This window comes from Nylanderia fulva, unplaced genomic scaffold, assembly GCF_048542155.1.
Source record: "Nylanderia fulva isolate GAGA-0341 unplaced genomic scaffold, ASM4854215v1 Scaffold26, whole genome shotgun sequence".
Lineage (NCBI taxonomy): Eukaryota > Metazoa > Arthropoda > Insecta > Hymenoptera > Formicidae > Nylanderia > Nylanderia fulva.
The window spans coordinates 1,348,641-1,359,075 of NW_028190325.1; the positions used below are offsets into that span (position 1 = coordinate 1,348,641).

The 10,435-nt window shown below is 36.0% G+C and overlaps 1 long non-coding RNA gene across 1 annotated transcript in view; it reads right to left on the reverse strand.

The window, feature by feature from the left end:
* Positions 1-815: 815 nt before the first annotated feature.
* The window catches only part of LOC146722882 (uncharacterized), a 32,071-nt gene continuing 22,451 nt past the window's right edge, over positions 816-10,435 (reverse strand). The window contains exon 3 of the long non-coding RNA XR_014924867.1: positions 816-1,035. This is a non-coding gene — a long non-coding RNA (uncharacterized LOC146722882). The remainder of the gene's footprint in view (positions 1,036-10,435) is intronic.

Below are 10,435 nucleotides of genomic sequence, written 5' to 3' on the forward strand. Positions count from 1 at the left end.
TCCTAGGCCTGGTCCTCCTCTCACGTCCGGTGTCAAAGTCCTTTGATTTACACGCGCGATACTTTAAACGACACTCCCGCACTAAACGCGCGACACTTTGCACGATATTCTCGCACTTAAGCGCGCGACACTTTGCACGACACTCCCGCACTTAAACACGCGATATTTTGTATAGCATTCGAATGTCTTAGAATGCTTAACTTAGGATGCGTATGTTAAAATCAGTTTATTCAATGAGCACAATTTCATTATACGTTAAACACGTTGTGCTTATACTTTCTATAATTTAATATAATATCTTTCTCTCTTTATATATAAAAAATATTAATATTGATATAAATATTGATAATAATGAATAAATATTGTATAAAAAAATTTCTTGTTATGCGATCATGTCGATCATTAATCCGCGGCTGTAATTAATACGAGTTGTTGTATTTATTTCATTAAACTTTATGAACTTTAGAAGTGTAAATTTTATGCTCATATTTTAGAATTTTTAATGTAAATTATATGCTTTACTTTATTTTAATATAACTTTGCTTCTCTGTTTACTACTAAGTTAACAATCAATATAAAAATGAATGGATCACAAAATATTAGTATAAAATTACATTCAAGTAAATTATAACAATAAATAATTATAATTATACAATCATTTACAAAATAATTTATAAATCATACATTATAATCATAATTAAACATTAGTATGTTCTTATCAAACGGATTAAATTAAATTTACTATGTATTATAAAATGTTTTTATTCCATTTTCAAATTAAATTATTATCTTATAATAAATTAAATATTTGTCTTAATTTATTGTAATTTGTAATCCATCCATATTTTGAGGTAACGGAACTAACTACAGTCTACAATCTACAATCTACAGTCTACAATCTACAGTCTACAATTTACACAATCTAAGTCTACATTTTGACACTCAAAACCGTTACCTCGTAAATATAATAATTTATCATTCACCAATCGATGCGTGACAGCAAAGTAACGTTGATTGCAAGCTTGCTCTGTTGATCTGTAACATATAAATAAAATAAAAATTGTAGTAGAGTTTTGCTCGAGAAAATTATTTTTTCAAACAATTATTATTGCATTAGATTTTATTTTCTATACAATTAATAAGAAAACAAATAAATAATTATTTTTTAAAAAAGACTATATAGTTATAATATAAAAGTAGAGTTATAAAAAATTTTGCGCGAATCTTAAAATCTCGCTATTTACTTCCATTTTCTTTGTTGCAAAAGAAACAACGGATAGATCTTTTAGTGCCACAATAGAATACTCTCCTTTATTTAAATCCCACCACTTTATTTGACCCCTTGATGCTTCGTAAAAAAACGCTAGAAAAGTTGAAAGTCCCGTACCTTTTTCCCAGGACTCAGGTATATCCCGCGATTCTAGGTAGACACCCGGTACGATACCCGGGGTTCCCCGCTTAAATCCAGGATCTTGTCTCTCTATTTGAATAAGATTCATCCTGTTTATCATTTTCTACGATTTCACCCCTCTGCGCCGCAGTAAGGCCTCACCCTTTCGCCCGCGAACGCACGTTGTCTCGAATATATACGTGCATTATACGTAAAAATCTTTTCCCAAGGGGTGAAATAATCACCCCTTTTCGTACTTTTACCCCTTCAGTCGTCAGTTTCAGACGTCAAATTAAAATTTTGTACGGACCGGTTGGATGAAAATTTGATTTTCACCTGGTACCCGTTCTCCCCTCCCTCTTTTCCGTACCAACTCTTTCTTACTATTGTTCGTGACCACGATTATCCCTTGCTTTCCTACCGCGCAACATATTTCCGTTAATATTACATAATTCACAATATCGATTAAAGAAAATACGAAAAAAATAGTTGAAAATAATAAACCTATTGCATCGTATATATTCGCACTATGTTGATGCTTTTGCAAATGTTTATTTTACTTCGGAAAAATAATTTTTCAAGAGTGAAAAATGTTGATGCTTTTGCAAATGTTTATTTTACTTCGGAAAAATAATTTTTCAAGAGTGTTGAAGTATTTTGATGAATCGTCGATCGGACACCCCGCCGTTTCCTCGTTCTCAACAATTCCACGACAAAAAAATCGTTGATTAAAGCCCGAGGAAGAACGTAAGACTCGTTGTAGCGAGGGTTTCGCGACCTTTTCGTAAAAAAAAGGCCCGTCTCTCCTCTCGGAAGCAAAATGATCGCGTCTCGGGCCCCTGCGCGCACGAGATGACAAATGGATTTCTGGACTCGATCGCATCCACTCGAAACCAATTCGGCCGACGCGGCTCTCGCTGTTTCCTTGAGCGTCGCCAAATTTGATCGATGGAGAGGCGCGATCATGCGTGGAAAATTCGCACCGCGCGGTTCGCGCCATTCGGATTTTCACGGGATATTCGTTGTACATATGTATGGTACGTATCATGGGATGCACTCGCCAGGCTTGATGATTGCGACGAGAGATCGACGGGACGAGAGAAAACGCGAGTCCTGTTACCTCTTTTTTTCCCCTTCTATCTTGCTCACTCCACACGCCGAATTGGTCGGACTATTTATTTTCGGTGTGTCAAAACGAGTGACTGATGACGCCACGATGCTAATTCCACCATGTGGGAACTGATCGTTGCCGGATCTCATCGTCGCGAAATAATAATAAAAACCGCGTACGAATAAAAGAGCCGACCGCCAGGACGCGGAATTGGAAAAAGTCGGAGCAACGACGCGCGTCCGATTTCTTGGAACGATGAATAACGGGTTGTCAAATGTTTCAACAATGTTGCTCTAGAGTAATGAATAGCGTCGCTATTCAATCTTACGTTATATAAATGATAATCCTTAAGAGTTGCCAGTAATAAATAATGAAAATCTCTCCTCCAATTTTCAAGTCGACCAGACTGGCAATAATTTATTTAAAAAATTAGTTAAATTACAACGTTTCGGCTGTCATTGCAGCCCTTTTCAAGTAATCTATGAACAATTATATACATATAAATATACTCTTAATGCGCTTAATCATACAAATAATTATAAATTTACAAAAATATATATGTTTACATACCAGATTAATACAATAAATCAAATTTACAGCAAACCCCCATGGAATCGGTGTATTATATACCGTTCCTAAAAAATTAGACACATTGATAAAAAGAGGAAAAGATAGTATTGACAACTTAAAAAGAACCGATGTCGTTTATAAGATCGAATGCGCGAATTGTGACTCTACATATATTGGACAAACAAAGCGACATTTAGAAACACGTATTAAGGAACATAAAAATAACATCAAAAAAGACACGACATCACACTCAGTTGTTAGTTTGCATCGGACTTGCAACGATCATGAGTTCCGTTGGGATTCTCCTGTGATTCTGCATCAAGAAAAACAAACAAGAAAAAGAGAAATAGCAGAAATGTTCTATATAAAAAACCAAAGAAAGAGCATTAATTTACAAAAAGATACGGAGAATTTCAGTGGGATTTATGATCGCGTTCTTGAAGCTATTTAATATATTATATTGTCATATGTTACATATTTATTTATTTATTTATTTATTTATTTGACTTTGTATTGACGTTTTAAAAATTGCGAAAGACACAGTACTCTGGTTTTCTATTTTCTCAACGCGTTAGTGACTAAGTTTCCTGCTAACAGTCAACATCTATTTTTTTCGTGCTCACTTCTGTCAGTTATACATTGTTCATTAAAACAATGGTTAATTTTGTCGGGGGTTTGCTGTAAATTTGATTTATTGTATTAATCTGGTATGTAAACATATATATTTTTGTAAATTTATAATTATTTGTATGATTAAGCGCATTAAGAGTATATTTATATGTATATAATTGTTCATAGATTACTTGAAAAGGGCTGCAATGACAGCCGAAACGTTGTAATTTAACTAATTTTTTAAATAAATTACTTACGTTATATGTCAAAGTCGAATGAAACGAGCAAGTATAATTTTGACATGTTGCTTTTGTCCATCAAGACTATTTATAACATCACGATAACAAAATACGGCTTAAAAACAACAGCTAATGAAAATTATTATAATATAATTTTTGCAGCAAAAATTTGCAAATTTATGACGATTATTTTTCTACAATTAATTTATTCATTTTGTGTGATTGCATGCATTTCAGAAGAAAGGAAAAATCGATTATTCGGTGAATAATGAAATAACCATTATTCTTCATAGAATGCCGATTATATGTAAAAGTACCGGTTCTTTCTTCCTTCATTCGTCCAATAGTGCGCAAAGCGAGAAATAAAAGCAAGAAAAAGGAAGAACGCGTGTGCCGGCGAAACCTCAAAATCAAATATTGATTCTCGGTTATGCGCGCGTAGAACGTCACGCGATGCCGGGCCGCCTTTATTAAGTGATTACTCTCATTAGCTTGCACGCGATGCGCTTGGTGGCGGTTATTACAAGCCAATGGGACACAAAATGGCTACTCTTGTTCCGCCTTCCGATACGAAATAATAGTTGCGTTTGTCTTCTTATTAATTAATACATGTAATCGTTGAATTAAACAAATATTCTTTAAACATAAATATAAAAAATAAAAAATATTTATTTTTTTTTTATAAAACGATACTCGTGTCTCCTCATCATTAATATCAGGTACAACCGCACTCATAATCTTTTTTATAATTCCTATTCGTACTTCTCGCGCTGCTGCATCGTATGTAAAAAAATAAATCCCTAAAATGTCACGAGAAAAATTGACAATGAATAAAGGGGAATTTATTATATTGTTACGAGGGTGTCAATGCCGAACGTGTCAACGTTGAAACGCGCCGTCATTAATATTATTATCGATTAGAAGTCAACGCCTTATGGATCTGAATTTATATCGAATTCAAATAACGTCAGCTATGGCGCGACGCAGAATGAGAATTGCCTCTCCTTGACCCGCAAATGTAACACGACTCTTGGTTACGAAGGAACGACGACTGTTTACGTCAAAGTTAAACAGCGATAGAATATTTGATCTACGAATCAAAAGATAGGGCTGAAATAACACATCAGAAACGTGATCTCTACGATAAGACATTATGAAAGCAGGCCGCTTTGATTATAAATGATCTTAAATCAACTTATCTCTCTTAAAAGTCCTATGTTAGAAAAAATTTATTCAATAGTGTGTATATTAAATGTTTTACTACCATTGCTGATAACTAGAAAATATTTGAGGTTCTTTTACTAATATACTATTTTGCTTAGGACCATCTTATCATTTGAAGTGGTTGATGCAATGGCGATATTTTACCAACTATTTTCACATATAAAGAAGAATAGAATTTTTATTTTTCATGATTTCTGCTAATTTCGCGCGAAATACACATTAGCGAAAAGAAGGAAAGTGACGTCCCTAATTCCAAGAGTTCATCGATCGATCTGGAGATCGATTAGCTCCGGACGGTTGGTTAGCGCCAATATTCGCAATCGGCTTCTTACGTCGCGGTTTTCACCGACGCTTATTTCGCCTTCTCTCATTACTCTCCTCTCCTTCTCTCTTTCCTTCCTCTTGTGCCCTTTCGACGAGCGGCTCGTCCATTTGCTCGTCATGGTTTGAATTCTTCCCGGCCGACCGACCGGACGACGAACCAGCCATTTGGAATTCGATGAGAAATACTTAAGGTGGCGTCTGCTACTTTCCCTCTACCCTCCCTCTCTTTTGCGGCTTCGCGCACATTTCTCCCAAGGCTCCGTAAGTCACCGATCGGTCCCCACCGACGGGTTAAGCGCCGCTCGACATCGGGTGGACGAGCTTTCAGACTACTACCGGCCCGTCGCAATGATCCCGAAGAGAGGCTCCCGAAAGAATTTAAATTAGTCCCGACGCGCGTATATCGAACTAAAATTAATTGATTTATGGATGCCAGATCGCGATTGAGGTCCACTGCAAAAGCAGACACGCATCGCTCTATTGGTTCCATTTCTCCGACACGGTCAATACGGCTAAGACAAAATATAAATGATTGTATTTACTTGATTCTTATAGAGATTCGTTTAATTTTCATTTAGAGCGTCAATGTACCATTACGATATTATTCACATGTGATAAATTATTTTTAGATGCAGAAATATGTGGCGAGAAGAATTTAATAATTTTTTTATTACGAAAAACTGTGTTACAATTAATTGTTATGCAACAGAGTTTTAGCTCGTGAGTTGTACAGTGTAATTAAAAAGCGCAGAGCGTTGACTCTTATTTATTTATTGCAAAAAGAAGTGTAACATATATTCACATTGAATGGAACCGCCTACTTTAAGAGCCTTGACATTGAATATTCTTAGGATATATGCATGGCAGGTGATCATTATGTATAATCATCGCGTAATGATTGATCGTTTCCACCACGAACAGGAATTCTTGCTGCTTTGAGCGATCGAGTCATGTATGTAGACCGGACGTATACATTTGAGTAAATGTTACTTAGCCAAACGATTGCAGCTACTTTTGTTTGGTTTATCAAATATTAATCTTTTTTTTTTTTTTTTTTACGAAAAGAACCTTTAAACTCTCGACACGAAGAGTCAATGTCTCATTGGTAAGTTACGCACGGTGAGTACATAAACCTTTGAAATGCCGCATTGGATCTCTAATCTCGATGTGAAATTCTATTCGACGAACTGGTCGAGGAACACATACTTTCATATTTTACATTTTACATACTTTGCCTTATAGACATGAGATTTTACATGTGAAATGATTAGGGACGCCATCTAACAAGTTAGCAATTAATAGTTCTATAACCACTGTTGGAATGAATCTTTAAGCATCGGTGTTTATGAATGGTTCCATTCAGGATTTGAGACTACCAACATCTGGTATAATTCCCTCTGAGAACTTGCTTACCATCTCGTGCAGAATCCCATGTTAACGACGCGTTACAGAAATCACTTACAACGCCGCACAGTTTGAAATAAACTCTATTGTGATTATAATAATTTATTATAAATAATTTTTAAATTTTAAAATGTGCAAAAAATTCAATTTAGAAAAAAATGCACAAAGCTTATATTACATATTTTAATATTTCATATTAAAAAAAGAAAGATTACAGCCGTAAGTTGTTAATGTAATATCGAAATAAAGAAAATTATTCTTCTAATTCACTTCAATCAAATCACAATAATGTCATTTATTATTTCTGAGATGATTACTGAATTTGCTATGAAAATAAATTTAAAAAAAGTTAGTATAAATTAAGCAATTTTTAATTTCATAAATTTTATCTTTAATCTTGTGATTTTTATTACAATAATCTATCAGGCTATTTTATTACACACCTTGAAAATGTCAAGTAAGAATGATTGCCTTATTTCGTCTAGTTGTCTGGAAATTTTCGCGGCGAAGAGAGGCAGTATATAAGGGGAGTTATAAAGTAGCGCAATATGTTGTTGTTGTTCCAACAACGTACATCCAGTGAATCGTGAGATGAGAGCAAACGTTTGCACTTATAGTCCTGGGGGAAACAGCAACAGTATCTGCTATGAACAACTTTGTCGAAAGAATCCAACACGTACTTTCAGCATCGTAATTACAGTCGACGCGATTCATACAGCGGTTTCGAGGTCCCGGGGGAAAGTTTGCTCCGATGCGGTGAGACGAGAATAAGAAGCAGTGGCAAGCCCTTGAACAAACGAGACGACTCACAACCGCTGAGAGGTCAAAGAGTACATCTGCTCTCTCAACAAGAGTTGTACAAAGATGTGGAAAGAAGAAAAGCAACAATGCTTTTCTCTCTACCAGTTTCTTTGAGAGACAGGTCAAGGATCTTCATAAGGACCTCCTCATTCGACAATCAGGAAGTTGTCAAAAGTTTGTCAGACATAAAATACACATCGAGAGAAGAGTGAATCTCAACAAAAAAGTAAACATTTAATCTCATTTTGTTTACGATATAAAATTTTCTCTAAAATTCCAAAAAATTAATTTTAAAAGATGCTTCATAATTTATAACTCATTGTCAGTCTTTCTGATTGTGAAAATGCAAAATTAACGAGGGAAACAACGCTCTGTAAACCGAAAACTCTCCGCATAATCTTATAAACTCGTATCCCTATAGCAGCTCTCACGTGGCTTATTGCGGAAATCCCAAACCAGTTCGCGCGTAATGTCAGCTTCGGATTAGACGTGTCACGACTTTGTATCGAGCTGATGCGAAGCTCTTGATTAAATATGGGACAATGCACCAATCTCGCGGGAAGCTGCGGATCTTTCACATACGTAGGAGGAGGGGGAGAGAGAGAGAGAGAGAGAGAGAGAGCTTAGCGGAAGGTCGACAGCGCGAAACCTCTGGTTTATTTTGAATCGATCGCGTTGCGCGAGGCTCGAGGGTGCTCGGGCTAATTCGGCTCGCATCGGCGATTCAAAACTGTTCGATTCGCAAAGTATCCATCGTCCGATAAACACCGCCGCGAGGCTCTTCTTCTCCCCTTCTCTTTCACTCTCCCTTTCCGCGAGATCGACCCTTTCGCGTATAAACGCGGTCAGAGATGCGCGGAGGGTGGCATTGCGTCTCTACCAAGAAATTTGGATCTCTCGATCAATACTGCGTCTTCTCTGCGACAGCATCAACCGAGAGAACCGTTTAAAAATGTTATCTTGTTCTTTTTCTTCTAAAAGTAAAACTTAAAAAAATAGTTGCTCTAGTAGAGTCTTATTATAAATAATTTTATCTCGGCAGTTATGTGTAGAAAAATGCTAATAAATGATAAGTACATGCTCGTATCATCCGGTAAAAAATAAAGGTAAAAGATAAAGAATCTTTAACAATCTTCACATTCACGGAAAGAGCTTCATTATGCGGAATAAAAGACAGACTGGTTCATCGTGGAAGCAAAATAGCCGTAGCCGATTACTCCGTTCCATTCTTAGGAAACTCAGAAAACGACCAACTAGAAAAGACCATGCCGCGAAGAACATCCTAAGGGAATCCAATCAGAACGGGTAGCGTCTAACCCCCGCCGACCCTCTCTTACAAATCTCGGGCACCTCCGTGCTCAACGAATTCCGGGCAAGATTTACACCAGTTTCACGAAGAATTCCTCTTTATTGAGTACAAACTGTCAGGGCAAAGGCGAAGAGGATTTTATTACCTCGAACCTTATTGGCGCTAACCTCTATCTTAAAAATTCAACATACACGATACAATTACATTATTCAGGTGAACAATCCATACGATTTAATCCTTATAAATGTACAGCATTAAAACACGTGAAAAATTCATATTCCATGCGAGCAGCAAAAGAAAGTATTGCGAAAACCGATAATATTTCAGGATTAACACAGATACGAGCGAAGCAAAAAATTGGAGGCTCTTCGGTGTGTACATTAGAGTAAATCAATTCACCGAATTTTTCCAGCCAAAATAAATACGTGAAATAATTTTTAACATTTATATCGCGCAACAATTTTGTCCAATTTTCTGATCGATTCACCCTCGTTCTGGATAATGTTTCCCACCCAGGCGGTGAGCTGGTACTCACGACTCAGCATCCTGAATCCATATTTCCAGATTGTATTTCGTGACAACGACGTTCTCCGTACATTGCCACCGAATTGCTGGAAGTCACTGCGCCGATCGATAACCCACGAAAGATTTGATACACGACAATGATGCAAAATCGACATTATAGAAATAAAGGATCGCACGAAATACAATTACGAAATAAAACTGTATATATATATATATATATATATATATATATAAAATCTAATCTCGTAACCCCTGATCCTGTATAAAAATGTTATCTTTCGTAATATTCAAGAAACAATACCGAACGAAAGAAATACGAAACGTGCAAATATTTGATTTCGGTACAAAAAGACATAAAAAGAAAAAAGATATATGTGTATAGAATATATTTCAACACGTAATATTTATGCAAGTATAAAATACACATGTAGAAAGGATTGAATTACGTCAACTATATTTATGTAAGACATCTATAGTCCATTATTGACGTAGCATCGCAAACATCGAGAGAACGTAGAATAATCTGAAATGCAACCGAGCGGATAATATCCCATACATAAGATCATTTTTCTTATCAAAGAATAAATACAATAACGTTCGTTCGACGTGAATATATACGCGCGTTGATAAATATAAGAATGCATTATGAAATATGTTACTTAAAAACGCGATGTGTATTTTCCTTAATCAAGAATTTTTCTCATGCAGCATCATTGCCAAGTGTCCACCGTGTGCAACAATCATAATCCAAAATCAATGCACCGCTGTTTCAATGCGACTTTAACGCCCCGTGACTGTGGTGTTACGACGACAATGGACGGTGTAATCCCTGATTTTGAGCTTAGAGAAATCGTCAATTTAGTACGTTCTCGCGCGTATAAACCGAGCGAAACTATCCGCCTCCAATTTTCCGCCTGTTAAAAGCA